The sequence below is a fragment of the Rhinolophus sinicus genome, chromosome 5 (assembly GCF_057876585.1).
Source record: "Rhinolophus sinicus isolate RSI-liver-muscle chromosome 5, RSI-T2T, whole genome shotgun sequence".
Classification (NCBI taxonomy): domain Eukaryota; kingdom Metazoa; phylum Chordata; class Mammalia; order Chiroptera; family Rhinolophidae; genus Rhinolophus; species Rhinolophus sinicus.
The window spans coordinates 83,928,530-83,946,971 of NC_142505.1; the positions used below are offsets into that span (position 1 = coordinate 83,928,530).

The 18,442-nt window shown below is 42.6% G+C and overlaps 2 protein-coding genes and 1 non-coding gene across 15 annotated transcripts in view; 1 reads left to right on the top strand and 2 right to left on the bottom strand.

Moving 5' to 3' along the window:
* ARHGAP26 (Rho GTPase activating protein 26) overlaps positions 1 to 18,442 on the top strand; it is a 752,092-nt gene that overhangs the window by 235,835 nt on the left and 497,815 nt on the right. The gene's annotated exons all lie outside the window — the stretch shown is intronic.
* FGF1 (fibroblast growth factor 1) overlaps positions 1 to 18,442 on the bottom strand; it is a 91,925-nt gene that overhangs the window by 21,519 nt on the left and 51,964 nt on the right. Inside the window, exon 1 of one of the 13 annotated variants that reach the window (XM_019739067.3) lies at positions 7,997 to 8,148. The exons of 11 other annotated variants lie outside the window; for them this stretch is intronic. The gene's annotated coding sequence lies outside the window, so the exon portion shown is untranslated. Of the gene's footprint in view, positions 1 to 4,549; positions 4,912 to 7,996; positions 8,149 to 18,442 lie in introns of those variants that run through there. One more of the 13 variants, XM_019739066.3, reaches the window with a different exon arrangement.
* Positions 8,704 to 8,831, bottom strand: LOC141567364 (small nucleolar RNA SNORA36 family). The gene has a single exon (XR_012489960.2). It is a non-coding gene; the product is annotated as a small nucleolar RNA SNORA36 family (small nucleolar RNA).

Here is an 18,442-nt window from a genome sequence, read left to right on the forward strand (position 1 = left end):
TCGGTGCTGTAGACACTCCTGCCCATTAGTCACCTCGTAGCCATCTCAGTTATCAGATCAACTGTGTCGCGGGATCAGTGCTTGCTTTCAAGTACACCTTATTTTTCCTTCATAATGGCCCCAAAGCCATTCACATAGCTTTCATTACAGTGTACAGTATTATTATAATCTATTTTATTATTAGTTACTGTTGATCTCTTACTGTGCCTAATCTATAAACTTTATCATAGGTATGTATATATAGGAAAAACATAGTATATATACAGTTTGGTACTATTTTTGGTTTCAGGCATCCATTGGGGGTCTTGCAATGTATCCCCCACAGATAAGGGGTACTGTATTACCAGAAGTGGGGTTTTTACCATCGCCTGGCACATACACCTGCCCCCATGAGCTTGTCATTCATTTAGTTATTTATTTGTGACCCAGAAGTTGGCTATTACCACCACCACCACCACCCTTGGCTTTTGTCCCCATGACAGCCTTGTAGTGGGACCCCAAGTTTCGCCTCGTTCCCCAGGAGAACGCGCAGCACCCATGTTAAGAGGCCCGGTGGATGTCACAGACGGCTAGCCAGCCTCTTGCATTCCCCACGCTAACCAGCCACCCATCCATCCATTCCTAGAGCAGTCTCATGGAGTGGCTCCACAGAATTTAATTTCACTATAAATGAAGGCAATAACTTAGATAATTTGTCCTGGTGACTTTGGGATTAGGGTTGCTGTTGGAAGCATTCATTTGTTTCCTCCGCTCTAGGCATTTGAATGTTTCTGGTACAGCTCTCATTCTGCAGCCACATAGGCTGGGCACTGTCCCCATTTTTTGCTATAGTTTGAAGTCCGCCCAAGCACCTCCAAAGAGAATGTTGCATGTACCGTATAAACTATATTTAAATTTAGATGGCCCCACACATCCCCTTCTCATATGATGAAACTCTGTCTAGCTCTTTTCACAAAATAAAACGACAGGTAGAAAATTCATTTTCTTTACATCTATCTCACTGCAGGATCTGCCTGGCATAGCACACCGCATTTCCTCCCCAGTCCCTCACTCATCTTCCTTCTGAACCCTTGTCTTTTATCCACAAGCCTCTAAGTCTCTGTGCCCACCTCTGCTTTCTCTCTCATTCTGTCTCTCTACTCAGCCCTTTTTACACCTAGCCTCTCTGTCTCCCTCCTCACTCCACTTGTTTCTGGATCCATTCTGATATAAAGCAGTTTACTTCTTCCAAACGTGGATCTCTTCACCCATTACCCATCCATCAGCATACAACAATTACTAGACACCCCCCTTCCTCAAAATAAAACTAAGAGATAATATTTTTTGTTTTATCACATTTTCCCCAAGCGCTTACTAAGGTATATACTTAATTTGGTACAGGAGATAAGTTATATATTAGTGGTTGCCATTTAACTATACCAATAGTCATTTGCGTTGTCACTCTTAGGTGGGAAGAACTTTGTTTCTTTTTGTGTCTGGGTTTTCTCCAGTGGAGGCCCCCGTATGTCCCTGATTGTGCATGTTAAGGATGGTCTCCCGTCTACATCCAGCACAGGTGGAGAGTCTCCAGTGAGATGCTTCCTAAGTGTTAGGTATGGATGTGGCTCTATCCATTTGCATTCTTCCATCCTATTGGGATGAAGGGGCACCGATGCACCAAAAGGCTGGCTGAAGTTGGAGGCACCAGCTCTGGCCAAGGGATGATACTAATGCTTGCGTTCCCATGTGTGTATACGCCATGCAGCCTGGACTTTGTCACTGTGGGGCTCTCCCCAGCTAAATGACCTCTGCCAGAGGCCAGCAGGCGTCCCCTCCCTTCTGATCACAGTGCAACCTGCAATTATGCAAGGCCATGACTCTGCTCTCTGCCTGCTCCCCGCGGTAAGAAGGTCAGTATTGGGGCAGTTGTACTGACTTCAGATTGCCCCCGTCACCCTTCAGTGCAGATTCATGCCTAGAAACCTGAAGGGGACATGTTGACTCCTGAAAATAAGCCTAGAGTCAACGTGAAGTTGATAGACTGTGGAAGCAGCATTCATGGATGAGCTGCAACTTAAAAAAGGAAGACCCTTTTTGCTGCTGAAAGAGAAATCCCACAGGCACGAAAGCCCAACCCCCCCTCCTTGTTGCTTCATTACAGTTTACTGATATTTTAAACAGTGGTTGGTCCAAAGTTCCTTGCCGCTCCAGTATTTGTTAAAGGACAGGAATAAAGAAAGTCTCTGATGTGATAAAACTATTAGACAGCAACCTTAGCAGGCACTTGAAAATTTACACAAATTGCTCTAATAAATGAATCCATTAACTATGTGATATCAGGCATTAAGCTTAATGGAAATTTATAAGCTCTGTTTCTGGTTACTATTGTCTTTTTGTCTGGGGAGGAGTGTGTGTGTGTGTGTGTGTGTGTGTGTGTGAGTGTGTGTGTGTGTTGGGAGATGGGAAAGATGAAGCCCAGTGGACTCCTTGTCGTCATTGTATGCTAAGCCCAGTCCTTTGAGATTTGGGACACTGGTGAGATTTTGGGAAAACCTGAAGATTTTTTCGCCTTTCAAGTGACACCAAAGTGAAGGGAACAGCGAGCCTCTTGGAACATCCTTGTTAAGACTGACATATCTGTCAGCTGTGGCTTCAGGAAGAGCTCGTGGACTCTGACACATGAACAGGATGTTAAGTATACACTCCTCTCCAGGATACAACAGTCACTTTTCAATGTGGGAGAGTGAGTGACACTGTACAGCCCCCACTAGGCACAAATTGGCTCTGGGAACCTGAGGGAGTCATTCACTCCTTCTGAGATGTTTCCTCTAATAATCCCCACCCTGCTCACCTCAGAGTTGTCTGAAAGGTTAAATAGGCACACTGTTCATAACAGCACTAGGAAAAAAAATAAAAATATGACCTGACCTGTAGGAGATATGATTAACTGGTTATGTTGAACTCATCAAAGGCTCATGTGGTCTAGGTCAGCTGCGATTGGATGCTTAATTTGAAATAGTTTTTCAATTGGCATGAAAATAGAATTTTTTATGCCTTCTCACATTTGGCAGAAATTAGCTAAGCCCCACCCCCCTTCATAATTTAAGCCATCAAAATAGGAAAGAAATGGAGGCAAAGATAAAACATGGTTAGGTACAAAAGGATCCAGGTTTCCATTTCAGACTCCATTCTCAGCTTATTCACAGTTATCAAAGTGACATTTGTGAAGCTTGCTATATGTAGGAGACATTTGTGCTCAGTTTGGCTTTGGTGACTAAGCGATAAGGGAAGACTCATGGTTCTAAGAATCAAGGGAAGACAAACACTGTTTATTTTTAAATTTTGTTTTTAACCCCTGTCACTGCTTATGCAATGCAGAATGCCCATGAAGGAAGATTTCTGCAAAATATATCAAGCTACCCAAGGTAGATGTGTAGGTATCTGTTGAGGTGATAATTGGATATGTGTCTTCCAACCCAGCATATGCAAAATAGGCCTTACCTTTATTCCAAATATTCTCTAGGTCTTTGCTCCTCATCCTATGAATGGCATCACCCAAAAGCCTAACTCTTCCTTACAGATATTAATTAAACTAGACCTTGTTAAGTCAAAATGCTAGTTAAATATTAAAGGTAACTACTAAAAGAAAAGGAATAGACTGCATTAATTCCAACCAGCAACTGGTAAGGATGAGGGAAATGAGGTGAAATAAATGAACTGTATTTATCCAAAAGAATCCAGAAAAAGAGGAAAAATATAAAATAAAATAAAATTTCTCAAAATTAGGTGGCAGAAATAAATCCAAATATATTTATAATCACAATAAATGTAAATGGGCTAAATTTAGTAGTCATGGAATTAAAAAAAATTTAATCTACACTGTAATTACAAGGGGCACATTTAAAACATAAGGACACAGAAAGGGTAAAAGCAAAAGGATGAAAAACGATACCAAATGTTAACAGAAAATTACAAGTTAGTGTGTCTGTATTAATATAGAAAGTAGGTCTAAGGCAAAAAGAATGATCAAGGATAAAAAGGATCACTGCATGATAATAAGTGGAACAAGTCAACAGAAAGGTATAAAAATTCTAAGCTTGTGTAATACTTAATGACATAGCCTCAAAATATATAAAACAAAAATTGACATATATAGGAGAGGTTGACAAATCCACAATGATGGTGGAAAATCTTAATACATTTTTGTCATAAATGGTAGAGCAAACAGATAAAAAATTCTAGGATATAGAAGAATGAAATACACAGTTGATAAGCTTAATTGAATGAACATACAAGAGAACCCTGCACCCAAGAGTTAATGAACGCCCTTTTTCTCAGCACCTGGAGCATTCATACAATTTGGCCAAGTTTCAGGTTATAAAGCAAGACTCAACACAAACAGAAGAATCCATTTTGTTCAGACTATTCTCTGGGTATAGTAGAAACCACTCCCGCCCATCCCATTGGTGACAAAGCCTCTTCAGTTGTCCCTTTTTAACGTCTCCCCAGTCATCCTCCCTCTCCATTCTCCCTGTTGCTGCATTAGTGCAGATGCAACACCTTCTCTTACCTGGGCTGCTGAGGTGCGCAGCAGTGGCCTCTCTTCTCCAGCACTGCTCCCTTGTAATCCACATTTGACCCTGCTGTGAGTGAGCTTTCTAATACATGAATCTGATCAACCCTCTCCTACTAAAGATCTCTGACTGTGTCAGTGGGCTCTCTGATGCCATCAGGATAAATAAAACCCAGATTCCACCACGACCTATGAGGTAGGTTTTCATCATCCGCTCCCTGCCTAACCCTGTTGCCTTTTTTCTTATTGACCTGTTCTTCTTGTAGTCCCCCCACACCCTCACCCTCACTCTCACCCAGCAGCATTCTTTCTCTCTCCCTTCCTCCACCCTCCTACTGTGGCCTGGCTAAGTCATACTCACTCTTCAAAAATTCATCTCAGATATTTCCTCCTCCAGAAAGCCTAGTTGGACACGCCCCCCAGCCCTCCACACCACACACACCAGCTTAGATTAGTTGATGCCCTAATGCTCCCAGAGCAGCACTGTGTTATTTTGTTGTAGCACTGGGTGTAATCTCCGTTTATATTCCTTGTGTCAACCCTTCAGTGGTTTCCCATTGCTCCAGGAGAATAACTAAGGCCTGTGCAGGGCTCTGCGAGGGCCAGCCCCGGCTTCTTCCCCTGCCTCATCTCCCACCATGCTCTCTCTCCAAACTAGCCTTTCATTTCCTTGTAACCCCCTCCCCCCTCCATCACCACCACCTCCCTGGACCTTCACCTACACTGTTCCGTCTCTCTGGAGCACGATTTCTCTTCGCTTTCTCTCGTCCCCACTTACCTACTTAACTCCTACTTTTTCTTCAAGTCTTAGTTTAATTGTCAAATCCTTCAAGAAGCTTTTCCTGACTTCTCTCAACTGGGTCAGGCTCCTCCAGTTCTCATAGGACCATTTAACATTTCCTTAGAGTTCTTACTTCAGTTTTCACTTACACATTCATTCTTGTGATTATTTAATTAACGTCTCTCTTCATGACTGGACTGTCAGCTCCATGATAGTACAAACCAATCGGCCTTGCTCACTATGGTATCCTGATGTCTGGCAAAATGCCTGGCACCTAATGGGCACTTGATAAATATTTGTTGAATGAATGAATATAATTTAACTATGTTTACTTGACTGTCTCCTTCATTAGTCTCTGAGACCCTGGAGCAGAAACTATGCCTTTTCTTTCGAGACCCAGCACTTAGCAAATGGCTACACATAATCAGTGTCCTGTGGATATCTGTTGATTGAATACCAGGCAATTCTCTTCTCAGGATCCTCTAGTGGAAACATCTTATCAGGAAATCTAATCCTTAGGTATTAACAGAGAAGCCAAACGAAGAGCCTAAGTGTATTTTAATTGGGTTAAAATTAGGCTACAATATCCTACCCTTGGTTAAAAGCAAGCCCAAACCTGGTTCCCATCTTGTAGAAGATACCTCCTTACTTCTTCCAAAGAAATGTTCTGGACATTAAAGATCTAAAAGAAGGTATATCAGACCCTCCTTATCTGACCAAGAGATAGTTTGTGGAGTCTGGAAAAAATATTCCAGGTTTTGTTACTCCTGCCAGGGAGTGTCAGGTTGGCAGGGACCCACTTTACACCCTCTGGTGAAGGAAAATTTGCCTGAAGTAAAGGAGACTGTGTTGTTCTTTCTCTTTTTCCCTTACTCCACCCTCAGTGATCTGTACCAGGTCTGAGGGAGGAATGCAGCCATAGCTGACTGGCCTGGGCTAGCATCTCAGCATGCCGCTCCCAAGCCAGTTCTGTTCCATGAGCTGAAATCTCACCTTCCAAAGTTGGCAGTAAGCTGTGGGTGTGACCGTGGGATGGACTTGACAGTGTACAGGAGACAGCTCCTACAAGTTTGTGAAAGCCAATGATTAAATATTCAGGACGCTGGGGAGACGGTTGTTAAACTACTAGTAGCTCGAGATCAGCCCTGGTGAGAATATTTACACCACAGAAATTGGCAAATACTATAAATGGGTTTGTTTGTTTTTGTCTCTATGTCTATCCTTCGTTTCCCTTCCTACCCTTCCTCCTCCCTTTTTCTTCTTCTTTTTTCCCCCTTTCTATTCTCTGATAGCTGGTTTACCAGCATACCACTAAACTTGGCTTTGAGCCCTGCCTGGACATTCACTAGCAAATTACTCAGTTTCCTCATCGGTAGAATGGGGTTCCCTACCAGTAGCGACTGAACCGAGTTGCTATAAGTGGTAAATGATAATGTATGTAAAGTGCTGAGCCCAGTACTTGAAAACTCATGAGCATTCAATAGATGTTTGCTTGATTATCATCGTCTATGTATCTTATTGTTTAGTTTCGCCAATCATCTGCGCTATTGATTTAAAATTGAACAAACCTGAGTTTTCACACTTTGAATATTTTAGCAATATTTGCAAAATATGATTTCCTAAATAGAGGTTAGAATTCTTCATTTTCACTGATGTGTAATGATGTTCTCCTCTCATTTGCTTGGGTGCTATGATATACTAGTTGCCAGTTCTCAGTGTATTTCATGCGTTTGCGTGTGTTACTGTGCAGGATGACAGACAACCTAGGGTTCAACAGTCTTTCTCTCCTCTTCTTTAATTTAACATCCTCCTAATTCTAAAGATTCCCTGGTCACTGAGAATAAACTGTCCTATGGCTTCCAGAATCAAACATTATTTAAGGGAGCTCAAGATTCATGACCTCAGCATCTGTCATGGGTAGTATCCTTCAGATGTCCTGGAAATTTAAAAAAGAAAAGAAAGAAAAGGAAAAGGAAAGGGAAAAGAAAGGCCTAAAATCCCTACTCCACAATTCTAAAAGGCAAAAGACTCTGAACACTGGAAGTGCTTTCATAACTCCAACTGTGGCAAAACCTGACCCAAACTGTCATGACACTGAAGTCTTTATTTATTCCACTTTGTGTTAATATTTATATAATCAGTCCAGAATTAGTAACGTGTTTGATTATAGGGTACTGTCCCAGACTGCACTGGAGTTGTTCCATAATATACAATATTTGTACATACCACCTTTCTAAAAATCCCCCAAATCCTGAATTCTGAAACATGTCAAGACCCCAGGCTTTTCAACGAGGGATTCTGGACCTAGCAAAAGTCACTGCCTTTAAGGAGTTGACACTGGCCACTCCTGACTCATCAACCCATGCTTCGGATAAGAGGGGCACAGATGCTTGGACCAAGTGTAGTTGGCAGGAAGTGGGGGTGGTTATAATCCAGCTTGATCACCCAACAGCTCAATACTAGCCTTAGCTCTCACACCCTTAATGAAGAGTAGAAAATACGAGTAGACATACACATCCCCAAGGAACTCCTCCAATATTCTTTATTTCTTCCCTTGATTCTGGATGTTTAATCCTCTGCACTCTGGCTTATCTACCCCCAAAAGCACTTCCCCCAACAGAGCATTATTTAATCAGAGGTCAGGAATTCTTTTCAGTGCTTACAGAAAACAGCCTCCATTCTGAGAGGAAAAACAGCGTTCTCCCTGGTTCAGTGGCGTGCTCTGTTCAGTCTGATCTTCAATGCCACACCCCAGTCCAGTGCGTCCTGCAGGTTCTCAGCCATCCTGAAGACCTGCACACGTCTTAGATGGAAATAGCCTTCCTGCAGCCTGATGCTTTCAAGCCCCAGGGCTTCTAGCCAAATGCAAAGTGATTCTGCCGGGGCTCTGGCAGCCCTCCCTCTCTTTTAACCTTCTCTTACCGACTGACATGTCACCAAAAGTCTTTTGAATCTGTTGTGCAAGTTACAATGGGCTGTAGAACCAGCCCATTTCCCGAATTCGAGGAAGGACATTTCTTTCATAACTTCCCGCTCACAGGAACGTGGTCTGTTTGCTGAGTCTTTTTTTTTATTTTAAATTTTTATTCTCTCCTCACCTAGAATATTTGGCTTCTCCAAACTCAGTCTCTTGAAGTATGTGTTTGTTATCTCTTTGGAAATGCCAAGGGCTGGTCCTACTCTGTGTTTCTCAATAGCCTGCTTTGGACCTACCCATAAGTAATAAAATATGTCCATAAATAATAAAATAGTGACTTTTTTTGAGCATTTACTATGTACCAGGGACAGTGCTAAGTGATTTACATACATGATTTTAATTAATCTGCAAAGAAATTCTGTTGGGCAGGCATTGCTTTTCTTCCCCTTCATTTTTGTTAAGTTGGGAAGTAAATGAATAGAGTAATATTTTCTAGATAATCGGCTACCCTAGCTGGTTCAATGTCCCAAAGTTTAATTAACAGAACAGGGAAACTGCCCTGAACTGAACTCAAGGCATTGCTTTTTTTTAATCCCCCATTTTGCAGCTGAGGACGCTGCAGCTCTGAGAGTTTAAATAATTTGTTCAAGTTCACATAGCTAAACAAATGTCAAAGCCGAGATCTGAAGGGAGGGTTTTCTGACTCGAGTCCATGATGTTAATTGCCAAAGAAACGTGGGAAAGAGAAGAACACGCCCCTTGGACTCAGTGAGCCTTAGCTTCTCTGTTCTGTGTCCCTCACCGGCCTCCGAACTCATGGAGACCCGTTGACTGTTCTAAAGGTGATACCTGTTTTCACTGAATGGAGTCTTTGCAGGTTCCTCCTTGACACAGACCTGCCCCTTCCACGGGGATAGTGACCTCCACCAGTGCATTCCTGATGGTTCCTGATACCGCCCCAGAATGGACCCAGCATCATGCAAGCCCATCCTGGCTTCTGTCACAGCAGTCACTTGCCATTGCTTATAAAACGGCTGGGGCCAGCGCGAGAGACACTGGGGGAGCTGAGTGAATGGTCCTACTTCTGCCTAGGTTGGAAGCGCCATGAAAAAGGGAAGTTCTCACACCGTCAGAGTCACAGCTCTGGGTTTTGGTTTCTGCTGTTTCATTAACTACGTGCGTGATGAAGCAAGTCATTTATCGTTTCTGATCCTCCGCTGCCTCATCTGTACGATGAAGCTGTCAAGAGTACCAGTCTCATCATAGTGCTCTGAGGAGGGAATAGAGGAAGGCCTGTGAAGGGCCTTGCGGACAGGGAGTGCCTAGGAAATAGACGGTATTGCTGTTAATAAGAACCTATGTTTTAGTGTGTTGATTATTTACAGTTTTACAGCACTTGGGTTTTACAAAGCATTTTATGTGAGTAAACAAGCATGTCCGGATGACTGTTGTGTAGACACTACACTAAATATTTTATAATCATTTTGTATTTGCTGTTCCTTCTATTACACGGGATAGATGAGCACGTTCCCTTTTTCTTTAGCTGAGAGAACTGTGACACAGAGAAGCTAAACAGTGTATGAAAGCAAGCCTGGGGTTCAGCCAAGAATAAAATCTTCAGTCCCGAGAGATCAGTGTATTGTGTCGCCCCTCTATTGGGCAGCCTCATTTCCAAGGGCCCCATGCTCACTCAAAACATTACAAAATAAAAAGGACGAAACTCACATTTCTGCCAGACAGATGATATCCAGGCATTTCTGGAAGAACTGTTAGAAATTCCGGCGTGTGGTTTTGTGTTTTAAGGTGCTTGGATACGAAGGAGGAATGTAAACCCCAGCGGAGCTTGTTTCACATGTCAGAGTCTATTCTGGATCTTGAAAGTGGGCCACAGAGGTCCCGGCTGTGCCCCGAGAGCTACATTCCTGCAGAGGCATCCAGCATCACCAGGAAGCAGGCGGGGGAGCAGGGCCCAGGATTTGCAAAAGGGACCCCGTGTGTGTCACAGCCAAAGGGCAGAAAGAAAATAATCCCCTGCCCCACTGCCAGCCCTCCAGTGATAGTTTTTGTAGGGCCTGTATTATTAAGACAGTATAAACCTCGTTTCCTTTTGCATTATTTCTTTTTAAGGACTTTGGCTATTTTAAGAGCTTCCTTTCACTTGCCAACTCTCTTTGATCCCACATGAAAAGTCCAAAAAGGACCATTCTCCCATTCCCACTGTTTGCTCTGTTTCAGCACACCCATTGGTTCCCTTGGTCCTGTGACCATGTCATTGGTATTCCACATACAGGTCTGCACACCACCCAGCTGTTGGCAGGAACCAGGTGGGTTTTATGGGAAGGAGGTGGAGCAAGAGAACATTACCAAGGGCCCTGGGAAAGGCCTGCTGTTTGATAAGGGATGAAAGAGCTTGGAAGTGAGTTGAAATTTGTATCCAAGAAGCTAAACTAAGAAATAAATCTGCCCCTGGTATGTACACACTGCAATCAAGTGGCCATTTATCAGAAAAATCACAAGGCTAGGTAGGTACTGATAACCATGACGATATACTCATCTGTCAAATACGGCTTCTCACAGGAGGTTTCTTGAATTTTGGCAGGCAGCTCAAAGCATGGTTTGCTTTCATCCCTTTGACTCCTCATGAATTCCTTCGTTTGTTTCTTTTTTCTAACTGACCTTTTAAAGCCATTTATATCCCCCCATTGTCCACTGCTCCTCTCTCATGTTTTAGAGATCAGAGCATCACTATGTTGTGTGAGGTTGTTTGAAAAATGGAGAATGTCTATGTTATTGGCCTTTGAAAGCAGATTAGGCAACAAGAAGTAAGGAGAAATGTCCGAGTGATTTCTCTTTCCTTCTTGGGACTCGCATGTTTTTGCACATAATTCCTCTCAGCTTTCAGAGATCCTACATTCCTCCACTCCTCCTCGGCCTTGTCAGCTTCAGAGGGATTCTCTGGAATCTGATACATCTAGACATTTAGACAGGCCCACTGGGTGGGGCAGACAGAAGGCAGAACATTTCACGGTGTTTTCATGATGGTTGTATTCTCGAACCCTTGATGGTGTGAATAACTTTTCTATAGGTCTAGTCATATAAAAAGTCAATAAATAAATGGGTGCTGCTTTTCAAAATTTTCACGATAGGAGTAAGCCATTACGTTGTAAAATTTCACACTCTATAGGGAGTTTGATTGATCTGAATTTCAGATATTCTTCTTACCACAGCGTTTTCAGCAACATGACTATTAATAGCTCCGTCAGTTTAATTACGTTGGGCCCACCCTCTCTAGGATAGCTCTCATCACTTCCCTGTCCTCCCTCTCCGACCCAAATGTGTTTCTTGTACAACACTTACGATAATTTATGGTTTCATTTATGTGTTTGTTTACTTGTTATTGTCTCACTCCAACACACCACCACCACCACCACCACCACCACCATCACACCACACCATAGCACACACACGTACCACCACCACCACACCACACAGACACACAACTGTCAGCCTCATGAGGACGCAGATCAGGTTTGTTTTGCTCACATTATATGTCAGCATCTAGATCTGTGCCTGACACAAAGCAATTGCTCAATACAATTTTTGGAATAAATGAATTCAAGAATTCTGTTCTCAAAAAAGCTGTTGGGTTTTTAAAAAACCTAACTTACCCAGAATGTGATATTTAAGGTTAGTTTCTTTTTTCTGCAGGTCCTTTGGAGTATGGTGAATAGTGTTTTTCCAAGAATAGTGTTTGCCAGGGAGGGAGTTGGAATCACTTGTTATCCATATAGGACTTCTAAGGAACAATGAGAAGCCTGCCACTTTTTTCCCTCTTATTTTCCTTTCTGTCGATCCATTCTTTCTTTTTTTCCATATTTACTAAAAGCTAATGAGGTCTTATAAATGGCAGGCCTGGTAAAACATGAGTAATACTTTACCTCCCTCACAGGATTGTTGTGAGGGTTACATGAGATAATTGTATTTAACAGTTCTTGGCAAAGTACCTGGCATATTAATAGCCTGATAAATGCTAGCTATTAACATTATCATCAGAATATTTATGGACCAACTAGTATGCTCAGTCTCCAGAATAAGGAGAAAGGATACCATATACCATCTAAACCACCAGGGGGCTTGTGATGACTTATGCCATCAGCTTTCTTCCATAATGTCTGTTTTCATAGCAGAGGGTTACATGGTGGCCTCTTTGTTTTACAGGTGGGGAAAGTCAGCTAGCCAGGACAAGAACGAGGAAATGAACAAAATAACAAAATTTTAAATCAAGACAGGATCAGTATTACTGATTTTTTTCCCTTTTGCCTCAGGCTCCTTATATGGCTTGGTCTAACACTGTTATTGATCCTGTCTTTTTAAAAGAAATTTGATATTTTGTTCATCGTGGATTTTTTTCCCTTAAGTTTCATTAAAAAAAAAAATATTGCGTTAAAATATTATTTATCTTGATTTCTGAGTAAATTTTGTGCCGCAAACAAGTGCCTCCCTCGTCGTACCGTAGTCCCAGCCCTTTTAACTAGTCTAAGTTTCTCTAACCTCTCATAATCAAGCCCTTTGACTCTAGTTAAGGGTAAGTACCAAGTTTACGTACTTACTATTCACTGTAACGCCCAGGACAGTCCACTATCAGCTCCTGTCTTAACTTCTGAAATAGCCCCCTCTTTTGTTCTTGCCGCCCTACCCCCAATCATTTCTATACACAAAGCCAGAGGGATTTTTTTAAAAACCTATTATCAGATTGGTCACTTCTTTGCTTAAAACCTTCTGTGGCTTTCCATTTCTATAAACCCTTGTGGTCTGCAAGACCCGTATGGTCAGGCCTTCCCTCCTGTCACTCCCTCCCTTTGCCCATGGCATTCTAGCCACTCCTATCTTCTCAGGGATCCTTGATCCACTGTGGTCTTCTCCACATGGCTGCCTGCATACAAATTGTTCACTTTCCAGCAATGCCCTTCCCCAGTACTTTCCTTTGACTTGCTTTCTTTCTACTTTCTACTTCAGCTTTCGGATGGCAGCTGAAGCACCACTTCGTAATCTAAGTGCTGTCCCCTCTCTGCCTTCATTATTCTCTTTTGTTGCCTCCTGTTTTTTTTCCTTTCCAACAGTTCCCATCACTTGTAATTAATTACATACCCATCCAGGTGTTTACTTGTTTGAGGCCCTTCTCCCCTCACTAGACTGTAAGCTCCTGGAGGACAGAAGTCATGTTTAGTCACCATCTTCTCCCCAGCCTCTAAATGAAGCCTGGCCCAGAGGAGTTGCTCAATTACTCATTGAGTGAATGAAGGAGGGAAGGGCATGAGTGAATAAATCAATCTTCAGCTTGTAAAATCGTGACCTTAGGACCCGGCTGCACACTGAGGGACTTATTTTATGTCCCATTCTGCTCTCTGTCGTAATGACCTTTGTTCTTCTAAAGCAAGTGGTTTTCCCCTAGATTATTTTTATAGAAAAAAAAAAAAAGAAGCAAATATAGAGATAATTATTGATTCTCACTCATCAAGTCCCGGTTTCCTATCACCAACATCCTTCTGAGAGCTTGCTGCAGAATTCCTGGGAACCGCAGGAAATAAGTCCACTAACCACTTGAAATGCTCTTACAAAAATAGACCAGACTTGACCTTCTTCCTTTGGAAGGGCCTTTTTCCTCTGGGTGAATGTTACAAAGAAATTGTATCTGCCCTCAGGCACCTCTCTCTTCAGCCATCCTCCCAGGAGGATTTATCGGGGTGTTCTTGGAATCCTGTTCTGAGATTGGCAGCCCCCCCCCCCCCCGTCTGGATCATCACCTGAGCAAATTGCTTACTTATGATTTCTGTGCTATTGTTTTTATATTAAAATGATAAGATGACACATAGAAATCCAGTTCTGGGGGAGCTACTGGGATGTTCTAGTGCACACTGACATTCTATGAGGAGTAGTTTACCGTTACCAGAGGTTCACACCACTCTCCTCCGTGTGCTGTTCTTTTGATCATTATCCCCCTTACCAAATTCCTTGCTTTTAAATTTTATTTATTGACAAGCAGTTTGATTTAAATTTAATGTCCTCATTTAAAGGAAGCTTTATTCTCCAGCACAATTGCAAAAACTTCCCCTAAGTAGAAGGTAGTCATATAGAAATACAATGGAAGGACAGCAGTTTTGACCTCCACTTAGGTGCTACTTCCTGCCTGCTCAGCTCTTTTGGTTACAAAGAGAGAAGAGCAATTCTTCTGGGGGGAGTTGAAAACATAACCGTACCAAACCAAAGCTTTCTCCTTGAATAATCAAAATAATCGAGTGAGAGGTCGAATGGGGCTCCATTTCTCTTTGCAGTGTTATTGTAAGTTGTCTTAGGACCACTCAGAACTTCTGTATCAACAGGGGCATATGCCCCATACTTGGGCAAAGAGAGGCTTAATATTTCGGGTCTGTTGTTTTACTGTTATGTCAATTCAACAAATAAGCGGAGGAGGCAGGTCTCCTTAGAAACCCTTAAGTATAAGGGAGTGACAGAAAAATTGAAAATACAGATAAACTTTTATATTGTTTAACAATAAAAAGTTTTAAAGATTGTCTATAGTCCTATCAGTCAGCAATAACTACGGTTAAAATTTCTATTCATAAAGACAAGAATTTTACAAAGTGGAATCATATATATATTTCTACTTTGTAAAATTTATGTGTGTATACATACATATAAAATTTATATGTATAAATAAAATTTATATATGTAAAGTTTATATATATACAGTTTGAGAATCTCATTTATAACCTGACTTTATGAAATTTATATATATATATTTTATATATGGTTGATAATCTGCTCATTTATAACATGACTTAATACATTAGGATTTTTCCTCATTAATAAGCATAAATCTACATTTCCATTTGTAGTGGCTGCATAGGATTCCATTATATGAACATGCAAAACTGTGTTAACTAATCCCCTATCATTGGACATCTAGGTTGTGTACTGTTTGTCAGTATTACAAACAAAACTGCTGTAGTCATCCTTACACACCATCCCATTACTTCTTAGGGAGGATTTCTGGAAATAGAATTGCTGGGGCAATGCATATGCATTGTGCTAAGGTTTTAAAAAATTTCAGCAAGTTTGTACCTGTTATGGGATTAACTTACATTTTTACTTCTTGACTTACATGCACTTCCTTTCTGATTTGTATGTCTACTCTTTAAGGTAGAGGAAAAATTAATTTGAAAGTTTTAGTCCTGCTGACTTTGATTTCAAAGTCCCCTCGTAAACCAGGAGCCTTGTTCCCTTTGCCTAAATCTGCTCTGAGGAGGCACAGCTCCATTTGTGGGACTTCACAGCATGTGTTTCTGGGCATGTGATGAGTCTTATCCTGTTTGAGGGATGCTTTTCCAGTGGGGTGGGCCCAGGCCTTATCCATAGTCCAATGGGCCTGGGTTAGTGGGGAGCGGGATGCCCGAGGCAGCATCGGGTACGGGAAGCCTTGGAGCATCATTTGCCTCTGACACTCAGGGCCACTTTACTCCTTTCCTCCCTCATCTTGCAGCTCTGAAAAGCCATTCCTGACCTCTGTTCTAAGCTCACCCCTCCATGTGTCTCCCAGCATTGATGATTCTGTTTAATCCAGCAATTCCCAAAACTCTTGTAAAATCACCTGTGTTTCATATGTATCCCTTTTATCCACTGTAAATTTATAGTAAGTTCTTGAGAGGGAGACCGCGTCTCCCACTTATTAAATCGGGGCTCTGGTGCCTGGCATGGAGCATAACACGTTGAAGGCAGCCAGAAAATACTTGCTGAAATCAGAGTGCAGTTAGTCTCCCAGACTGAAGTGAGGCTTAGCACAGCCAGATGAAAAGTGGCAGACCATTGAAACTTCTTGCTCATTTACCATTTCAAATGGTGTCTGTCCTGATATTTAAAATAAGAGACAGACAAGATACTGGGTAAGAGCTTGCTGTGGTTCAGACAAACGGCTGTCATCCCTGTCTCACCCCTTCACAGATGTGTGACTGCAGGCAAGCTGCTTAGCCTCTCGGAGTCTGTTTCCTCACCAGAATGGTACCTGCTCATGGGCTTGTGGTAAAGATCAAATTCAGTAAGAACATGTAAGTGAGTAGCACAGTTCTCAGCATGTGATAAGCTCACCACAAATGGTATTATTAATGTCTTCCATATTTTGGGAATTCACAAAATAATAAAGCCTCCCCTATTTCTCTGTGTACCGTGGGGAATGAGCTGTAAGACTGTTTGGCTTTCTCTAAAACACGCGCTGACTCCACTCTTCCAAAGAAGAGGGAAAATGGTTGCTTTGGTTGCAGACCCTTCCTTTCCCAACTCCTGAGATCCACATAGCAAAGTGTATTAACCAAATTCTTAACCAGAACAGGGTGAGACTCATCAGGTGTCCCCAGCTGATTGCTCCCCAGTTGGTGCATAAAGCTATATAATTTTTACCTGTTCTTGTGATTGTCTTATGCCTTTCCCGTTAATTGTAAGCATCAGAAAGGCAGGGGCTGGGTGTCTTAGGGGAGGCTTACACTGTCACCATTCAGACCAGAAACTACAGTCAGGGAGATCTGGTTCCAACAGGCTTGGCACTTATGTGCTGGGTGACTTTGGGCAAGTCACTTCACTTCCCTGCGCCTCTGTTTTCCCGTCTATTGAATGGACATAGTAATACCTGGTAGGGTGGTTGGGAGAAGTGCATGAGATAATTCATGTAAAACACCGAGCACACACTAAAGTGCCAATAAATGTGAGTGGCTGTTGTCATCGCCTTGCTTCATTTCATTGCCGTCATCACCTTTCCTTGGCTCGCAGCAAAGGGCCTTGCTTACAATAGGGGTCAACTCAGTCAGTGGCAGCTTAAGTGCATAAAATGAACAGAATATACGCCTCACCCCTGCTTCCACCAGCAGGTGAAATCAACAGTCTTCATTGCTCTGCCGATCCTAACTACAGTTTGTGGGGTTTTACTTTAAATGAGGTTCTCCATGCCTGACCGTGGGGTTCCTAGGAGCAGACCTGAGTTTCTCACCTGAGCTGTACCTTATGTTACTAGGCACAGGGTTGTATCCTGAGCTTTTGGGGGGCCTACCTGCATGGGGATCCTGTGAGGGAGCCTCCCCCAGGGTTGTGACGCGCTGGGCCTAGCTTGGGGCTGTCATCTGCAGGCCCAGCAAGTCTCCTAGGGATTCTGATACAGACCAGAGTGTGAGAACCCCTGATCTGGGGTAACTTTTTTTTCTACATCAAGACAGAGGAAAGGAATTCAGCCGAGAAGGGAAGGGTCAGCTTGATTATTTTTCTCCTTTTAGCAAAGTCACTGAAATGTCTCCAAATCTGCTCTCCTTGTTTTCTTTAAAAGCAGTGGCCCAGGGGACACTACCCATTTTGATATGTTTATTTATTTTTCTTTCTTTCCATTACTCAAATTTCCTTTACTGATTTATTGTTTGACCCTGCTGGTAGGGGGTAGAGGGGAGAAAATAAGACACAGTTTGAGGTGAAACGAGTGAAGGCTCCAGGTCCTTCTTGCCCTGTTCTGCTTTGTGAGGCTGGTGCAGGAGGGTGTCCTGTCTCTTTAGTGAGAGGTACAGGCCACCAGTAGGCAAACTAATCCATGTTGACTTAATCTGGGACGTTCCACAGCTCTGGGTTGCTGCTTATGGTGGCACCTGGTGGAAAGGTCCAGATTTCTCTAAACTGAGCTAGAAACTAGTTCTGAAGAATTAACCGGTGCCCAATCACAACATACAAGCCCATAATAAGATGACATCAGGCCTCCAGAGTGAGGAAGGTCATGTGGCTCAGAATTTCAATGAGGTTCTGTTATGTATCTGTTTCTCTCTGCCTCTTATTTTATTGGTAAAGTTGTTCTCAGCTGTTCAAAGATCTGAATACTCATTCATTCACTTGACACGTACTTTCTGCCAGACATGAGGAATGCAGTGGAGGACAAGACAGACTCAATGAGGCTCTCCTGAAGTTCACATTCTATGGGGGAAGACCCACCATGAAAGGGGTTCCCAGTGAACTGAGTGTTAGAGCGGCTAAGTTATAGAGCACCACAGGAGCCAGATAATAGGAGACTGCAGACTCTGGGAGATGGGAAAACTTCCTGGAGAAAGGGACATTTATATTCCTAGTGAATAAGGAGAAGAGGATATCAGGAAGAGTATGTGCAAAGGTCCTG